General features: G+C 44.2%; 1 protein-coding gene across 3 annotated transcripts in view; it reads left to right on the forward strand.

The window, feature by feature from the left end:
• The window catches only part of LOC147159100 (uncharacterized), a 61,358-nt gene that overhangs the window by 19,439 nt on the left and 22,566 nt on the right, over positions 1–19,353 (forward strand). The window contains exons 5-6 of one of the 3 annotated variants that reach the window (XM_086059811.1): positions 1,689–1,784; positions 18,361–18,493. The gene's annotated coding sequence lies outside the window, so the exon portion shown is untranslated. Of the gene's footprint in view, positions 1–1,688; positions 1,785–15,028; positions 15,286–18,360; positions 18,494–19,353 lie in introns of those variants that run through there. The other 2 variants (XM_086059813.1, XM_086059812.1) reach the window with 2 other exon arrangements.

The following is a 19,353-nucleotide window of genomic DNA, read 5'->3' on the forward strand; positions in this document are numbered from 1 at the left end:
GGAAAAAAAAACCTTTAGTGTGCTAAATGAAACATAGTTTCAGCATAATTAAATGGAATGAAAGTTCATTTAAAAAAAATTGTATAGTGGTGTGGAACTTGGCCACCAGGGGGCAGTTTTAATATAGTCATGCAGAAACAAACAGAGTTTCATATAGGGATAGACCGAGTATCTGCGACGATGTTCAGCATTTTGACGAATATTAGCATCGGACATTTTGAAGAATTATACTTTATAAAAGTGTTCTGAGAAAAAAAACACAGTTGGCCATTAGCCACTCCAGTGGACACTAGTGTAGTCTTGACATACACTGCCATCCAGTGGTCAAAGTTTGTAAGTGAAAAAAAAAAGATCAACAACAAGATGGCCGACATAAATTCAGTTGTAATGTGCAAGGAAAGAACAGGTGTCTATTCCTTCTATTCCAGGAAGCCCTTGCAAGTAAAAAATATATTGGGACATCAAGCAACAACTAAGGAGTAATATAATTGTTAAAATATCCAAGTATTGATTTCGTAATCTGAGCAAATGGCGTTTGATCAGGAGTCCACAAAATTGGACTTTGGACATCATTAACTGTATTGTGAATACAACTTTGTTGTTGATTTTGAAAATACTTCATCTGCAGTAATTATGATTATTTTTTGCTTTAAATCATCATTACATTTTTATTATAGCAATATTCTATGGATTTTAGTTCTCATACGAGAGTAAAGATCCTGGTTGCTAGCAAAACCTACAGATAACTTACATCAGGATTTTTTTTTCTCAAGTGTTGTTATTACTCCTTAGGCATGAAAAAGGATAAACACCTTATTTATTCATTTATTTTTAACAGACATTTTTCAAGGAGTTGGTGACATGTCCACTAGGGTGGACGATGTACATTTGCGCAACTGATATATATAAACACTATAGAAAATGTCAGATTTTTAACATTGTGTTCACATATATATATAGATTTTTTCCATATTTCAAAACAACTACATGTATTGCAAAAACATTTACCCAAAGCAAAATGAACTTTTTATGAAGTACAGATTTAATAATTTAATAAGTAATTTTCTTTTTACTGGCAACCATTCATAATCAACAATTTGTCCATGAAAGGGCTAAGCCGGGTCACTCATATCTGAAGGCGCCACCGTGGTATAATTGTCTCATCTACTGAGAGCTGGGAAGTCAAACCTCTTGTAAGGAATATCAATCTCGCGTGCAGAATGTACACCAAACGTCAAAAATGCTATTGGCGCTTCACTTCAAACATTCATCTATTGACATTGCATGAAGTCAGCCAAGCTCATCCCCATCCAGAGCAATTTGAGTGTTGAGCGTCACATTCAAGAGCGTCTCTGGAGGAGCCGGGGGATCGAACAAGCAATCTTCCAATAACAAGATGGCCACTCTGCCACCTGAGCCACGGAGTCAAGCCGTCGGTGTATCGCGGGGGCTTGCGTGCGTTGGGCAATTTAGGATCAAGTCTGACTCACGGTCACATCCAGCTTGTCACCTTCGCTCCAAAAGCTCTTTCTTATCTGCGCGTTGGCAGGGACATCTATTCATAAAGTTTGAGTTGCTTTACCTGCTGTCATTTATATCCCAAAATGTTCCTTTCGTTGATCAGATTTCCTCTTTTTTCTCTCTCTCTCTCTCTCTCTCTCTCTCTCTCTCTCTCTCTCCCACTGCAGACAGCTCGCGCTGCGGCGGCGTGAAGGCTGATTTGCCGTCGCCTCCGGCTATAAGAAGCCCAGCGTGGCCCCAACAACCTCCATGAGGTAAACGAGGTAATGCACGCACGCTCATCACGCCAACGACTGATGGGGAATTGCTTTTGCCACATATGCAACTATTTTGCTGCTACTTTCAAAAATGATGTCTGCAAGTGATAACTCGTGAAAAGTTACTGGACTTTGGCCTCCTCAAACTATGCTTGTGATGGTGCAACTCAAAATCGAGATTCCGTGAGTGATATGGTCGCAGCTTTGAAGAGATGCTGAAAGTTGAGACATGATAGAAAATGTTTTCACCTCTAGTAAGTTCAATTTGGGAGGACATGACAAAGTGAGCGAGTGTCGCAAACCCAGCCGGACAACGGTGAAGCGTACTGGTGTTCCTTAAAAAAATTGTTTTAATTCCTTCCTTGTTCCATTTGACACACCGTAAGAGCTATACCGTAAACAAAAATAATAAGCATAAATGACAATTGTCAAATATGCCTACAACACACTTTCAGTTCTACATATGAAAAGTTTGCTAAAACAGACAGCTAGTAGCATTAAACAAGCACTAATAAGAAGCTATCATTAGCTTCACTTCAGTAAAAAATAACATTCCAAAACTCCTTTTCACAAGTAATTCACGTCATGAAAAATCACAATAAAACAAATAAAACAACACAAATAAACACCTTGTCCCTGTTCCAGCTCGGTGTTTAGGCCGCAACGATGTAAATCGGCGTTTCAGTCAGCAACATGTTGAATCGCCGACCTTTATTCTTTCTTTTTTTTTGTTAGCGTCTTTGTTAGGTGTAAAGCCACCTCTAGCGGAGATCACTTCCTGGACTGCCGGAACTGCGCCAAAATAAAAGCACATAACGTAAAAATAAAGCATCTTATCAAATTAACAAAAATTATTTTATGAGTTCATTACTGTACACAATAAATATATTGCTTTTCCAATATATTGTTAATTTTTTTCTAAAGCTGTTACCTTTCCCGTGTATCATATATTCCGGTTTCTTTTTGTTGTGTTGCATTGTCTTCAAATAATTCAACGAATAGAGATTCTAATGGAAGCCACAGGACTATTTTGCACCGTGAATGAGAGAAATATTGCAGGGGTGTGCTTCGGCTCTTTTATCTCGCTAAGCTGTCTTCCTCCAATAGCTTGAACCGCCTTTCATCGTTGCTTCCGTGAAGATTTCATGCACGAACACGTACACACACACGTGCGCACGCCCCCCCCCCCCCCACATTCTTTTCTTTCAATTTTCAGCTCTAAAGCCACTATCATTGTTAAGTCACCAGAAAATCTGGCAAATCACAGATGGAGTTGTTTCCAGCGTAACTATTAATAATTCAGTATTTTTTAGAAGCGGTCTTGCCGAGGGAAGAGAGAAGCCGATGCCTCGCCTGCTGTGCGTCACACACACAACAAACAACACTTTAATAGTTTGTACACAATGCTGCTATTCCAGAAAAAAAGGCGGCAAAAAGTTGTTTTGTTTTTAAACTTCTTTTTCAAAAGTGACTTCAAATTGTATTCCTTGCCGATAATAATAAGCGCAATTTGAATATACAAATAGCATCAATGTCTTCCCTTGTGGCCATTTTGTCCAGCAGCGATATGGACTGTTGATTTCAAATATTTTTCCGCCTCGTCTAAGTGAATAAAGTGGGTATGACAGGCCTATTTGGATTTTTTTCCTAGCTGTAATGGATTACAGCTTTAATTGCATGCAACAAGCCTGCAGCGGCCCATTAAGCATAGTAAATTATTTCCAAAGCTAGTTTGAAGAATGGCAAAAACTTTCGCCTTCCCAGTTTTTGCCCCGCCTCCTCTGGCTGCCGTCATCGCAATAGTTTGTCAAATGAGGGCGGCGGCGCCATTACAAAGCGGAATAGCGGCGACAACTCGCTGTAGCGCAAGTTGTAAACCGACACGCTTAATGAAATGGAATTCTTAAACACCCCGGCCAATCCCCGGCAGAGTAATAACGCCGCGTCCCTCCCCAGAGACGGAGCAGGCCTAAATTATAGGAAGCGGCCCCGACAGAGAACAGTGACACCGAAACGCATGCACAATGAGCTCTTATTATCCACATTGCTGTCAACGATCACAACAGACGCGTTGGATGCGACGACGGCCTTAAAGGCACGGGCGGGAGCCCGATAAGAGGAATGATCCATACGGCTGATGAAAGCAGACAGGTGAGATGGAGAGGAAAGGGGGGAGGGGAGAGCAGCTGTTGGCGAGACAATGTCGACAAATGGAGGGACGCAGCGGTGATGCAAGACTGTCACGTCAGGTGGAAACAGAAAGACAGGCGGCATTATAGAACGGGGATGCACAAGTAAGCAAGAATAATGTTGTGAGGCTTTGGAAGGAGGGAGGGGAGGGGGGTTGATGTTGATGGGAGGCTGGAATGGCGGCGAGATGGCGCAATGAGGGGCGCCGGGTATTATCCCGCATCGATTTACTCCAGTCAGGGTTGGCTGGACGTCTAATCAAGTGTGGGATCTCGGGGGTTGCGTGTGCGCTTGTCTGTGCCTTATAGCTTTTAGGATGCGCGGTGGCGCCATGCGGCACCCGTGTGCATTAAACGTGTACTGGATGTGCGTGCGTCTTACAAGCAGATGGTAACCTCCATCTTGTAACGGTACAAACGGAAAGGAGCAAAAAATGTTTGTCATTTGTACTTTCAAAATAACACTCTATAATATATTTTTTTAATTGACATATTTAGTAATACAATAAGTAAATACAATGTAAAGAATGTAGGCCACAAGCGACAAATGAAGAAGACGACTAATCGGCAACTACTGACTCAATAAACTGCACTAATATTATTCGTTCTTCGCACAGGATAAAGTTGAAGTCTTCTTATATTGTTTATCTGCGTGTTTTGATGCACCATTTGCGTTTGATTGGGAGTGGCATTTTGTGAGTCAAAGCAACAATAAAAATAAAAAATCGGCCAAACCAGGGTTCATATGTGGGGGGAAACAAATGATAAAAAAATAAATTTTAAAAAGAGATCCAATAGTCCACACAAGATCATTGATGAAAAAAAATGTCATCTCAAAAACGGTAAGGGGGGGATTGATGTTGTACTATGTTAGTGGAAACATATGTTTGCAATTGTCTTATTTTGATTAAACGCAGAAGATAATCCGTCTTTTTTCATGAAGGACTACAGAAATCAGTGAACAATTACCGATTTGGACCATTTTAAATAATAAAAAAAAAAGGTTCCAAACGATTGCTCGATTATTAAAATAATTTTGACAGCTCAAATTGACATCAACATGATTTTTTCCCCCCACAATTTGAATCTTTCCACAAAAAGATCTCTAACTCGAGGGCCACATTTTGAGTATGCAAATTCTTTAGATGGTGCAGGAAGTAGTCCAAAACAATTCACCGTCATCCACAACCAAATACTCGGCACAGCATTTACTAATTTTCCACTGAATTAGGACAACATGTCTCTTGTGTGCCACAGCTCCCAACAAGCAACTACCAATTACTAGATAGCAAAGTCCCAAGAAAGAAAGAACCAAAAGGTGAAGTGAAGGGAAATCCCCCCCCCCCCCCCCCCCAAACACATCTCCCTTCTATCCCAGTGCAGCTTCTCCATCCCTCATGTTCCCTCTCGTCTTTTCCCTCGCCTCTGCCGGTCTAATCCTGTGCTCGACATGCTCCCTCTTTGTTCTGCGACCCTGACAAGCCATCTCATTCCCCTGCTCGGAGGACGGTCCCGGCGCGCTGGGGATAATGGAATGAAATGCTGGCGTGATAAAGCCCCAAGGATCCAGGGAGAAAACACAGGAGTGTGTCAAGCAGGGTGATAACGCTCCATTCTCCCTGGCGTCGATCCGAGGAGCACGGATTACAATTTTACAAGCGGGCTTTTGCTTATTTGCAGCCCTTTGCACGAGGTTTACACAGGGAGGTGTCACGGGTACGGCGGAATACTCTCGTATCTGTCTGGCGCAAAGGCCTTTATTAATTTTGACGCGCTCTGCCTCGTGTTGGTGGACAGGCAATTTAAAGTGGCCCTAGCAAGAGCTAACTGCTCCCAATGGAGGCAAGAGCTCCGGAAGGTGGTGGTGTCATAATAAGAGCTGCTGTAAAGCCTCTGTCGTCTATTGTGCACACTCAATATAGCAGATATCGAAATCCGTAGCTGCGCTCGCTTGTGGTATTATGTTCACATTGTCAGCACATTTCTGGCACCTATGAGATTACTTCACTTCTGCTTTTATAGATTTATATCAGGGATGCTTTTTTGAGACCGAGCACAAGTACTTACACTTTAGTACTCAGCGGTATGAGTACCAATACTTGATAATGGCATTATGTTTTGCAATTCTGATGACAATCAAATGTTGTTCAAAACCCAAACTTGCACCGAACATGGCATCAATTTCACTCAAATGTGCCGCTTCTCATGCACACTGAAATATTTTTCAAAAACATACAATACTAACCTTTATTGAACACTGCCATTTGAGTTCAAATGTTCATTTAAAGCAGGGGTCACCAAAGGTGGGGCTCGCGGGCACCAGGTAGCCCCCACTTCAGTAGTCCGTGGGCCTGTATTGCTTTCTGAAGAAGAAGAAAAAATGCTACTTTTGTCAGGTTCAGTCAACCTCGAACATTTCATAAACAACAGACAAGGAAGGAAGACGAGAGACTTTGATTATTTTTGACAGAGATGTGCACAGATTACAATCTCCTACCGCTATGAAGCACATTCTGCCCAGCCCTCTTTTGATTTCTTTACAGGGCGTTCCCTCGTTACACAGCTATTGCTGCTCTAAAGGGAAGGTTTGTACACAGCGGCAACCATCACGGATATGGGTCATTGTGCAGGCAATAATACAGACGTGTCAAAGTTCAACAGTTGATCCGCAAAGTGTTTCAGCCGCTATCTTGTGATAGGGCAAATTTCCTGTTTTGCAGCAGCAGCAACATGAGTCATTCTCATGCAAGAGTAAATATGGGATAACATATGTACATTTATTCTAACAACTTTGTGTCTGTTTGATTCTTTACTTTACTTACGTTGTTTTAAATTTGTAAATAACAATATTTCAGTATTGTATAGCTCAAGGTCAGTACTGTAGTGCACAACCAAACTATAGCATTCGTGGAGACAAGCTAGCAAGCTACCTGGCTAGCTAGCCAACTACAATGAAAATGTTTTAACCCCAAATAATTTTAGCAAATTTGTTCAGGAGTATGTATGAAACTGGTAGAAGAAGTTGCTTTTAGTTTGAAAAAGGTTGGTGACACAGCTGATTTAAACGTTTATAGTACGACAACGTGCTATTCGTCAGCATTTTGCCTTATATGTTAGCATTAAGCCAGTGTTGGCGTACTTTTGCCATAGTTTCAGTATGTTGGATTACACACAATTTGTAATTGTTTTTATTTTGTGTTAGTTTTACTGTAATCTTAAATTGAGCATCATTTCACATCTTGAAACAAGCACAAGTTTTCTCTATTTCTCTGTAACGGACATCCGGTGTTGTAATTTTGGAGCATTTTTAGGAGTCCGAGTACAGGCGGAGAGTATGGTCATCGGTATCGATGCATCCCTAATAAATATATTCTCTATCATTTAGCAGATTAGCCAGTAATTTAGACCGAGCTAAGCATAGGACCCAATTCTTGCGGTCTGGCAACTCAAATAGCATTCTCAATTACAAACCATTTGTCCAGGCCATAAGCTGGGCTTTTTGTCTTTGTCACCACAATTTAGCAAGTGGTGCAGTGGGACAGCAACGGATCAATAGAAATGATTGTTGTTGCCTCCAAACAATTTTAAACTCCGAGAAAAGTTGACCAAAGGTGCAACTTGACGATTTCTAGCTAACACGGTCTTGTGCTATTACGCGGCCATCCACCTACTCTTGACCTCAATCTGCTCGACATCCACATGGACAGAAAAGGCGGCAAGATTCCCGCTTTCAATCTCAGCCGCCACTTGGCCCGGCGACGTAACCTGCGGCCATCTAAGCAAAACATTCAACGAGCTGACCTTGGCCACAAAAGGAGGATAACTGGAAGAGGGAGGTGCGAGCTACCTCGCGGGAGAACCTCCCACCCTATAAATAGAAAAGGTGGCAATTAAGTGCCAATCTAATCGTCCCTCTGGTAAAGCAGCCCTGAAAATTCCGCCCTCATATCTCGGAGTCTTTATTCACATGACTTCCTCATCATCGCTGGCTATTGGCTTAATTACGCCTCCGCCATCCACAGATAAGAGAATGATAGCCTTATCGCCACGGCTCATTTCCAGATCCATGAAATGAATAAAGTCCACCTTCCATCTCGGTTATGAGTGCAAACTTATATTAGCTGTCACGTACAAGCACTCGTGAAGTAGTACTTTAGCCTTGAGCTAAGGGAAATTCTTCTCTGATAGATTTCAGACAAAGATAGCTCGCTTGGGCTATCGTTTTTCCACAATGAGATGGCAAGTTTTATGTGGCTCATTTGTCAGGCACGCAGCAGTTGTATTGTTAATTTCATTTTCCTTAATATGCACCTGGGGAGAGATGCTAAATTGCAGTTCTGCTGTCCTCTAGAGTGGACTTTGTAAATATTGTCTGCCTGACTGTAAAATATTAATTATTAGCACTGCGTTGGAGCACAGCCGGCAGACAGGTTGTAAACTCCCATCTCCCGACCGACCGACTGACTCCTAACCTAATCAAATAAAAATGGACACTGAGCTACTTTCCAGCTAGATCCACCGGCAGCCCCCAAGTCCTCCAACTGTCCGCGTTGGCTCCTGTAATCAGTGGAGAGACAGCTGCTTTCACCACGCGGTTCCACCTGCCGGCTCCTCTGAGTAAACGGCTGTGCTTCACCGACCAAATCCACTCCAAGCCTCTCTCGGTGTCGCACTCCAGCACACAGTGCTCTCGCACATCGATTTCAGGGAAAGGGGGATGACGGGCGGTACCCGTCACAGTAACGATGTTGGCAGAGGAATGAGACGGGCCCCCGTGAGGTTTGGGCCCGTCATTTATTTCTAAATGACGGCAGATGGTGGGCTTGGCGCTCGCACCATTCTCTCAGTGTCCCAAGATGCACTTCTTTGATGGATGTGGTGAGCGGGAGCGCCGTGGAAGAGGCTGAGGCACATCTGCGCAGGCCGATAACGGGGGCAAAGTGTGTCTGGCTTTTCTGGCCATGCACATAATACTCGTTCCCGCTTGAGAACTCTATTCTACTTGATTTGCTTCTGCAGCTTTGTTTTGCAGACCTCCATTGAGATGAACAGTCCAGGCATGACGTTGCTACCTGCCGGCAAAGCAGCCATTTCTTACTTGGCAGGACATAATATAAAACGGCTCAGAAAATCGGTATCACATGAGAATATTTACCCTCGTAAGGAATGTGTCCAATTTTTGGCTTTTTGATTTGTATTAATATCAAATATAAAGCATATGAAAAAAATCACTGAGTGAGCTGAAATTGCACCCAATTGTCCAAAACAAGTTGGCACCGTCCAAAATTTCAAAATTATTATTGCCATTATTATATGGGGAAACTAATTTTCATAGTATATGTGAGTAAAAATGTCCAAATTGTGGCCCAGAAATCAGAAATCATAATTTTTTTTCTTTTTGATGCACTGTAACCCTGACGCGGTATAGTGCATTTCCCGCGATTTAACCAATTTAGCCCTTCCCTGGGGCATCAACTAAACGTAGATTTTTTATTTTTGGACTTAAGAGTCATAAAAGCCATAATACACCAGATGGCGCTAGAGCGCTAATGATCATTTTTGGTTGAGCTGATTTATGTGCTTCCCATGTCCCCATTCTTATACCAAAACAAGAAAACACGGTTGGGATCGAGAGCTCAGGCCTGTGAGCGTGTGGGACGCAGTAACCGTTCAACAAACAAATAAATAAAAACTATATATGTATTGATAGGCCTGATGCCACTGAAGATTTTGAGTGGTCGCGAGTAAAAAAAAATTCAGCAATTACTTAGATATCACACTTCCAAAAGTGAGACACATTTTGGCTCATTTTACTTGTTGTGACCACTTTTTAAAATCCTAAAATCCTTTTTTTTTTTTTTTCACATGGCATTGCATGAGCAGTTTTTTTCTTTCCTCTTCCTTCACTAAAAGCTATTTAAAAATCCTCCGACTCATCCATCGTTCATTGAAGAACTGACACAGAGGGCTTCACACCTTCAGGTCCGAAGACGCGTTAAATTGAGCAATCGCCGCCTAACAACACCCTTGCAAAGGTCATGTCAGCGTCATCATCCTAATCGTCGGCCACCGTCACTTTCGGTGATTTAGGCTTGCAGTAAAAGCATCACGAGCCGCCCAAGCGCATCCGTGCCCATAAACGGAACCGAGGCCACGGGGATGTCGGGCCGCCCGCCGACGATGCATCTTTGGGATTCTCCGCGTGGCGCCGCACGGTGTCAAGTCAGGCGTTAAGAGTCGATTTAGCCGCGGCGTTGGGGAGGCTCGCACATTAGCAGCAAGGAAATCGGAGCCAGCAAATACTTAGTGGGTGATTGGCTCCGCAATAACACAACAGCCCCCTCGGCAGCCCGTCAAGCGGCGCTATACGGAGAAGGGGCCATTAGCAGGCGGGGCGGCTTTGTGAAGCATGTCGCTGCTCCACGCCGTTACGCCGCAGGGATGTGTGGTTCGATGTCATCCGTGATCATTCTGCCGCAGGGCGCACAATCGGGTGACAAAGTTCACGAGGCTGAGCGTAGATTTTAGGTAATTGCATTTGGCAAGTCCTGTTTTGTCGGTGCTATTAATTTGCAGTAACATTATAGCTGTTCTAAATGTAATAGAAAATGTACAATATTTTTTTCTCATTTTTCATACTCCTAACATAAAAGTGAAAAAAAAAAATTTTTTGTCATTGATACAGTAATTTCGTAATAATTCATAAAATTGAGTTACAATTAAAAACTACCGTAAAAACGAGTGTTGAGGTCATTTTTCTGCCACTAGATGGCATAATTGCATTTGTAAGACATTGGTGACAGCTCAGTGCATTTTCCTTTTCATATGAAGAGCGATCTAATCTTTAAGTCAGTGATGTTTTTTTTCCCCGTTTCATATTTTGACTTCATCGCTGAACATTGCCCGTTCTTGATTTGATTTGTTCGCGGTGATCATACGTTCGACTTTGCGCATCCCTGCGCACTGCCTCTCAAACCACCGTGGCTCAAAGGTGACATTTCTAATTCTGTCAAGTGGAAATTACATTTACCTAATGCTAATTTGTTTTCCCAATTATGTCTGTGGAGAATTGTAATTACTTCCTGGATTGCGTACCCTGGGAATGTGTTCTGCCATGTTGCAAGCGTGGGACTTCAGTGTTGTGATTAGGTTTCGGGCCATAAGTAATCTCGCGCGGGAATCATTTGTGTTCATTGACGAGCAGAGCATTAGAAAGCTACTGCTGTGAATAATTCATATAATATATTGGAATTCCTAAGTTACAGTTCAGTCCTCAGCCCAACAAACCGTGACACCAAAACGGCCGTGCATGCGCTTGGTGTTGTAATTGTCTCGTTCTAATATAAGTGGCTTTGCGCTGCTTTAATTGATGGCGCTCTGCATTGAAAATGGAGGCGCTTTGATTGTTGGCGTCAGGCGCCGCCGCGCTTGACAAAGTGTTGGTAATCAACGGCCCGAGTTGAGTACGCGTTGGATGAACGTGTCGAGCAAATAGCATGCGGCAAATGCAATAAACTCCCGCCCTCCGCGAGTCTTTTCAGTGCAGTCCACGAGGTGATGCAAAAAAAAACAAAAAAAACCTCTGGAGCTTTTTTTAACTTTAACACTCATCAGGGCACCCTCCTGACTGGAATGTCATTTGATGAGCGCCACGCTCGTGCGTCGCTCGCCACGCCACAGGCTGCATGCTAATTGCGGAGGCGTCGCCGGCATGAGATGACCTTGTATGGTAAAAGGAAGGAAAGGAGGCAGATAAGTGCTTTTGCTTAGCGTCTGGTGGGCAGCTCGCGCTCGAACCGCCTTTGCCTTGACCTTGGGCGGCAAAGTCGGCCAAGTCGGGTACCCTCGTTGGCGAGAGCTCATAAAGCCGGCGCCTCATTAAAAAAAATATGAAGCAATGTCGTGTGTTTAATGGGCAATAGGCATATCGCATCACGTTATATAATGCAGATGTAATGAGCAGAGCATCGTCGCCGCTATCACAACATATCTTTTTCGCTTCACGCCATTAGGTCGGCGTCGTATAACGCCAGTCACATTTATACATATTCACCTTTCGAGGCAATAATTGACCTCATAGTTGCTGTATTATAGATGTGAGGTCATCTTCTCAAAGGGCAGGCAATTTCCACTAAACAGGAAAAGCTGTTTCATAATGCCGATAAAGCGGCAGGTGCCTTTTTTTGGACCCGCAGTGCGCAATCGCTCGACTCTTTGGAGCGCCAAACGTGTCGGGCTTTATCTGTAATTTCATCACAAGCTCTCCAGTCCCAAGACCGCGACCTTTGTGGCAGAACGCTCGCTCTTTGTGCTCGCCCCCTGACAGCTTTCCTCGTGCAGCTAAACCCCAAAGTCCTCAGATTAGCGTCCAATCCATGACGAAGCACGTACAGATGAGAGAAACCGGACAGAAATCTTCAATGAAAGGTCAAATGCCGCTTTGCTTGAGTGACGGATGGCGGGAGGCCTCAAATGGCATTTTTGCAACGTTTGACAGCTAAATAAAGTGTGCTGCGGTTTAAAGAAACAAAATAGTGTGCGCGTGAGTTTATCATCAAGAGAGCAAGGGCGCGCTTGCTAACCAGTCGCTTTTAGCGCCATTAGTTCTTCGCTGACACGCATTGATAAAAAGGCGCCATTTCTCATTTGGTCCCCATTAAAAAGTCGTATTAAAAACAATCATTCTAGACTTTTGCTGATGAGCATTTTATTACCTTTATGAAAGCGTTGGAGTCAACGGGCGAGAGAGAGAGAGAGAGCGATAAGGAGAGAAAAGCTTCAACCAATTATGAGAGTGGTGGCGAAGGGGGGGGGGGGGGGGGCAACAAAGAAGCTGACAAAGGTTGCTTCATTTTTAGACAGTTGTTTCTTTGCCAATTTAGCCATACAGTAACATCCGAACACATCGTTGGAACGATACAAACCGTATCGCCGTTTCTGACCTACGCACGGCTTGATAACGATTACATTTGTTTTGTTTTTTTACCCTTTTCTGATGTGCCAAACTTCGGGACGGTGTCTTTGATTGTGCATTAACAAGATTGACGTGACTCGAGGACATTTCCTGGTAGCTGAACTAAATGAGCTTGGAGGATCAGCAATTTGACACTTATTAGCCATACGAGCCATATTTCTTCATCTCCTCTAGTCCAGTGATTCTTAACCAAAGGTTGGGGCCGCGAGCGCCATCTAGTGGGCTGCAAAGTAATTTCAGTTTTGTAACAATGGCCCGCGACGGCCGCAGGTTTTGTACACGTGTAGCAGGGTGTTTTTTTTTAAACCAACTATTTCCCTCCTCTCCCTGTGTAGAAAAAAATCAATCTTTCTTATTAGCCATTAGCATTGTGCTACATTCATTCGTAACGGTCCGTATTCTGTTCAGCCACGCTGCTGTCAGCATGTTGTGGGGCGGGGCACGCGGAGCGCAACGACGGGGGTTACTGCACGCAATCGACGCGCGCTGTTCCAAAATTAGAAACGCCGTCGCGGAACCTCCGGTGAATGAGCCGCTCTTGACGCTCGCAAATTATCTTGCATCTCATAAAGCCAAAAATATGCAGGGACGAAATTTCCTGTTTTCTTCTATTTCCGGGTTTCGTTAAGCATTCAGCCCTCGTCACGTTTGTCCAATGGGAGGATTTTGCTCAGGTGACTGTCAATGGGAAAAGTAGTCACGTGACACCTGATTTAGAAGAGTCCAATTAAAACAACCATACTTTGTGGCCGCGGTGTGAAACTAGCCAAAACAATTGATGCGTTCTCATCCAAAAGTTTGAGACTTGGTGGAAAGTCAGCATCCCTGCAGGCTTGAAAGTTTGAATCTGCATGCAAAAGAAGTCTGGTTCACTTTTGACTTGTTGACATGCGGCCGCCTGAAGTGCCAGGAGGAAGGTTTGCTTCCATGTGGGAGGTGAAATCAATCCATCAGTTGCGATGCGAGTTGCTTCGTGAACAAAAAGTTGTGATCTCAATCAAATGCGTTCCAGCACATTCTGCTTGGAATATTTGCTTGGCTATTCAAGGGTTAATCCTTTACTGGCATGCCAGATGCTTGCGCCAGCACTTTTTGGCGATAGCGACGTGAGAAACCGGGTGAAGCAATCCGCTAAAAACCCCTGCGGTGGAAATGCAGCAGCAGCGCAAACGTGGAGGCTATCAACTGCAAATGGAAGGCTGACTGCGAGGCGAGCGTCATCCACGCACGTGCACGTGCAACCGAATGGGAACCCTGCCGCCTTTTAATAATGACACCGGGACCCGCGGTGGCACCGTGTTCCACAAACAAAGCTCAATAAAGCCCGCAAAGACGGAATTTTCTCACACAGCTGCTGCAAGTCTAATGAAAGTCCTTGAAATGTCCAACGGAGGGTTTTAGTTTAAATGGCCGCGCATTGATTGACAATTTACTGGCTATTACCGCAGGTAGCGCTTACGGTCGGGTTTTGTCGTTCCGCTCGTAGGAAAGCAGCTGCTGCGCGCATGTTCAGCCTTTTTTAAAAACCTTGCCCGAGTGCAAATGCTTTTGTTGCGCATTATGCCATAATGTTACTTTTAATGTCACCATATGCCAACGTTTGCAGGCGCCAACTCCGATTAAATGTGTCGCCTGTAAAGAGTCGGGCTGATTAATTAATTGCGTTTCCCGCCCAAGTGGAGTAAAACTAAAAATAACAGCGTAGCTAATCTGTGAAAAGAAACACTCGCTAATCTATGAAGGCGCGGGAAAGCTTGAATAATGAGAGGAAATGAAGGCAATTTCAAACGGGCGGCTCACGGGAATACGCCGAGCCACTTGATTGGCCCCGAGGGACTCGATATCTGCGATTTAATTTCAGATAGCGAGTAAGCATATCCTGTTACAAGCCATTACAAGTTTAATGCCAGCCTCTGTTTTGCTCCGTCTTTATAGGCGCACGTCTTGGGAGTTCGCCATTGGAGAAGCAATTAAGACTTCTGCTATCGGGGTCCACATTTGCTGCTTTTGTTCAAATATAACTAATCGAATCCAGTTCAAAAATAACTCCTATAAACCACGAAAGTAAGTAAAAGAAAACTCCCTTTGTGTTGTCTGATTAATAGTTCTATTTTGCCTTTTGATATTTAAGGACCCACTTCCCACTGTGGCGAATTAACAGAGGCATCCGACCGACACTGTGGGCCGGCGCTATTGATCCACAACCCGCTGGGCAGAAACGGGGGAGCGCAAGCCGGATAAAATGCCACCGTCAAAAACGGCAACTATTTCACTGCTGGATTTCACCTTCCTTGGTTTTCTTTGGTCCTTCCTCGGGTCTCCTGGTGTTCGGTTTAGGTGAACGGTATGAGATTTTTTTCTAATAGGTTTTCTGGTGAGCTAACAAATACGCGCACGCACGCACGCACGCACATACACATACTCACCCACACACACAAAAAAAAAAAAAATATATATATATATATATATATTTAAAAAAAAAAAAAAAAAAAGAGCAATGATGATGACATTTCCGAATGAACAATACTGAGCTCTTAAAAAAGAAAGAAGAAAAAAAAAAAAAACGGCAACTATTAAATATTGCTGAAGCACTTTGGGGAGGGAAAGCGACGTAGAAAGGCTGTCGCTTTAGGAGAAAACGATATTGCGCTAATACAAGTTGAAACTACGTTGTGGGGGCGGAAGGATGCTCATTTGCAACATTTCATATTCTCGCCAGTTGCCTCACTTTTTGAGGTGTAATCTGCGCCTGCCAAATCAGCAGCAGCGCCATTACTCATCCCCCTCTGCGCTGTCTTCCGACTGGGGCGCCACCGCTAATGCAGATTACCGGGGATGTATGAGGGCCATTTTGTTCGCTGCGGGGCGGAAACGATCACGGGGCAAACCCCGTCCCTCTCTTGATGCGACGCCCTGCATCTGTTCACCGCCCACCTGCAAGCCCGTCTGGAGATCCATCATTGCCCTCTTCCCGTCAGATCTAAGGCGGCGACGTGTATTGTCCATCAATTACGGATGACGTGTATTGAAAATGGCGTCTCAACAATTATGAGTCACGTCCTTGATGGGTTCGGATCAGGCCGCGTCATCCGTAAATCGGGTGGCCGGGAAAAAAAAACATAACAAAGTACGCTTTCACATGAAAGCAACATCTTCTGTCCACATTCACTAAAATAGCATCAGAAGACGTTGAAACCGTTGAGGATCACGTAAGTCGCAGGTATTAGTGAAATTTGTCCTCAAATTAATGATACAGGACTTTTAAAGTTGATCAAATATTACATGATTGATGGCAATGCAAATAGCCTTAGGCCTGCTTAAGTTCCCTTTTAGATGTTTAGGATTTCTTTATTGTAGGTTTGATGCTGGTTAGCGAGCTGTTAGCATTACCGGCGAGTGCTAGCTGCTAGCTGTCAATGAGTTTGACAGCTCGTACCTTACTTGAATTCTTTTTCAATATTCTGGAACTTTGTAATTCACTCTCCATGTTTAAAGGAGGGGGAGGGGCCTTAAATTATACTTTGAGGTCTTTTCATTATTTAAAAAAAAAAAAAAGAAGATAAATAGGACTTTGTCTTCATATATTTTATAAAACATTTTTGCCCCCCAAAAAAAGAAACACAAACAAATCAAAATGTCAAACAGCCGTTTATATTTTAGGAACACAACTTTAAGCCATTAAACCTTATTTTACACATGGACTATGTATGAACTAAGAATGCCTCATATTGCACTTAAAGTTGTGTTTTTCAATCCTAAATGGCTATATTAGATATTTTGAATATATATATTTTTTTATGGGGAGAAGTGTTTTACAAAATAAATGAAGTAAAATAGCTTTTTTTATTTTCCCTGAAGTGATCCGAAAAACAATCTGACCCGTGACTCAAATCCATGATCCGATCTGAGACTTTGTTTGTCTTCCTCATTGGCAATTGAACTGCGGATTCAACAGAGACTCGAGTGAGGAGATGACATTTTGAGCCAAAAGCCAAACTCAGGCTTTCTTTTGTAATACAACAAATGAGCTGACACTTCTAGTGATCTTTTAGGGCCTCTCCTCTCTTTTCAATCGATGCATCTTTTTCCCCTCCCTTCAAGGAGGCGAAGCATGCGTCGTCTCTATGCAGGTCTGTCCTCACCTGACGACTAAATAGACCATTCGTCATGTGATTGGGCTTTTACATCTTGACTTTTGAGTGATCTGCCTCTCAAACAGCCGCCGGGTCCGGCAGCACCATCCATCATTGTTCAATGGGGATGTCACAGCTCATTGTGTGAGGTGTGACATCCCCCCCCCCCAACTGTTAGCTCGCTGCATTTTTAGAGATGATAAAGTCAAAGCTGAACATGAAAAAGCTGCCTTGCCCGTTGGCTCAGAGCATTCAAGGGCCAATAGGATGTCTTGGCTCGGCAAGTCGTGAATGTCGCGCAGCAGCAAGATGCTGCATCCAAAATCGGAAATAATGCTATCGGCATGTTACGTGTTGGTACTTGCCAATGCCACTGCTTCAATGCAGTATCGGGGCCTTTCCTGATATCGGTATCGGAACAACAGTACTTCCAACAAGAAGTGCAAAATCCATTTTTAAACAATGAAACAAAACTAATTTCCTCACTCTTCAGACTCCTCATCAGAAGAACAATTCTGGCATACGTAAACCGAGTGGCCAGAGGTGCATTTTGCATTGGCTTGTTGCATATGTGACAACAAACCCCAAAATGACTGAGACAAGCTTCCCCAAACGACCATGTTGGCTAATACTTGCTCTGGTTTAAAGTTAGCTTTATAATAACAGAGCCGTGGCTGAGACATGACAAGATGTCTGAATCTCGCCTCTTAACAAGTCCACATGATTTGCTGCTAGAATTTGTCTATGTACGACGCCCGTTTCAAAAGACATGAATTAGAAAATGTTTACTTTGGGTTGTGCAAAACATGACCGGCACTCGGCTCGGCTCACAATTTGCTCTTCTCTTCTCAGACAGTACACAACCTCTGACCATTTATACGAAGAAAACGAGTACTGTATTCCACTTTTTCATGGCGCCCTCTGGTGGAGAAGAAAATTGTAACGTGACAACTCACCCGCGATACAACTAACTCGCCCTGCAGGGCAAAAAGTATTCTCCAAATTGTCACGGTCTCGATGCTGATTTAACATGCGGGCGCCGGTTTTCAGCTGCGACAACCTTTCATTATCATCGAGACGTGGTTGCTGCTCAACAAGGGAAATAATTGCTTGGTGGGTAATGGCGGTTTGAAACTCACTGTTGGATGTGGTTTTATCTCCCAAGTCGCAGTTTGAGCTCTTTGCCAAGAAGGCGTTCTTCGCATTGTCTCGCATTCGCAGCTTGCCTTGAACGCGGCACGGATCTCAAGTGCTATTTTTGTGCTCCTTCTTTGTCGTCGTCACAGGATCCTCCAGGACGGGATTCCCGCCGCTACGCACGAAGCCTGAACTTGACCCTCCGAGTTGCATTAGAACCCGCAAGAAACAAAATGCTAAACGGATAAGAAGGCAATTCAGTCTCATCTGCGTGGACGCACGGTATGTATGCTTAATGTCCAACTGTAAGTGGTCGGCAAATATTGTAATTCACAATAAACCAGAAATGTTAGCTGTTCCTAATTGTCGCTAAAAGCGCTTTCCACCCCACATATGTTGCGCCCGCCGTTCACAAGGAAGAAGCATTACTTTAGCCAGCCGCGTCTTTTGAGGCCTTCGCCGCGGACGCTCTCCCGCACGCCGGCCCCCACCTCCGTCTCCCCCCCCCCCCCCCCCCCCCCCCCGGCGCGGCACAGTCGCATTATTAAACTTGCATGAGATCATTAGCATAGAAAGCAGGAAACCTACAGCGTCGCGCTCATGCATATTTATCGGGGACGTGCCCGACTCGCGGTGGCCGGCGTGCGTAACCCCTCCGCGCGTCAAGCGTGTCCGGCGATCGCATTTGGGCGGCCGTCAAGTGGATATTAGTTGAAGCGTGCCCGCTTTGAAGGGCGAGATATTAATCGGGAGGACGCCGCTCTGTAAGGGGAATGGCCGCATTTGGAAACGGCGGACGGATGCTCGGCCCGCCTCATCGCTGCGCTTTCGTTTCAAGCATCGCGGATGTCATTTGCGCACGAGCGTCAGATAATCAAATACGTATTCATCTGCTGGCGCGCATAATCAAGCGGGTTTTGATGCTACAAGTGTCACCTGTGGGAGAGCGGCAAAATGCACTTTTTATAACCACGCCATCTTTGTCTCCTTGCTCCTCCCCCCCCCCTTCTCTCTCTCTCTTCCCACTTTCCCCCCGTTTTTCAGCCTCCCGCCTGATTGCGCAACCCCCTCCGAGAATTCTCTTGTCCTGTCCCGGTGGCATTTTATAAGAAAAAAAGAGGGGGAGGGCTTTTGTTTTGCAT

This window comes from Leptonotus elevatus, chromosome 17 (assembly GCF_054856555.1).
Source record: "Leptonotus elevatus isolate MCC_2025b chromosome 17, RoL_Lele_1.0, whole genome shotgun sequence".
NCBI lineage: Eukaryota > Metazoa > Chordata > Actinopteri > Syngnathiformes > Syngnathidae > Leptonotus > Leptonotus elevatus.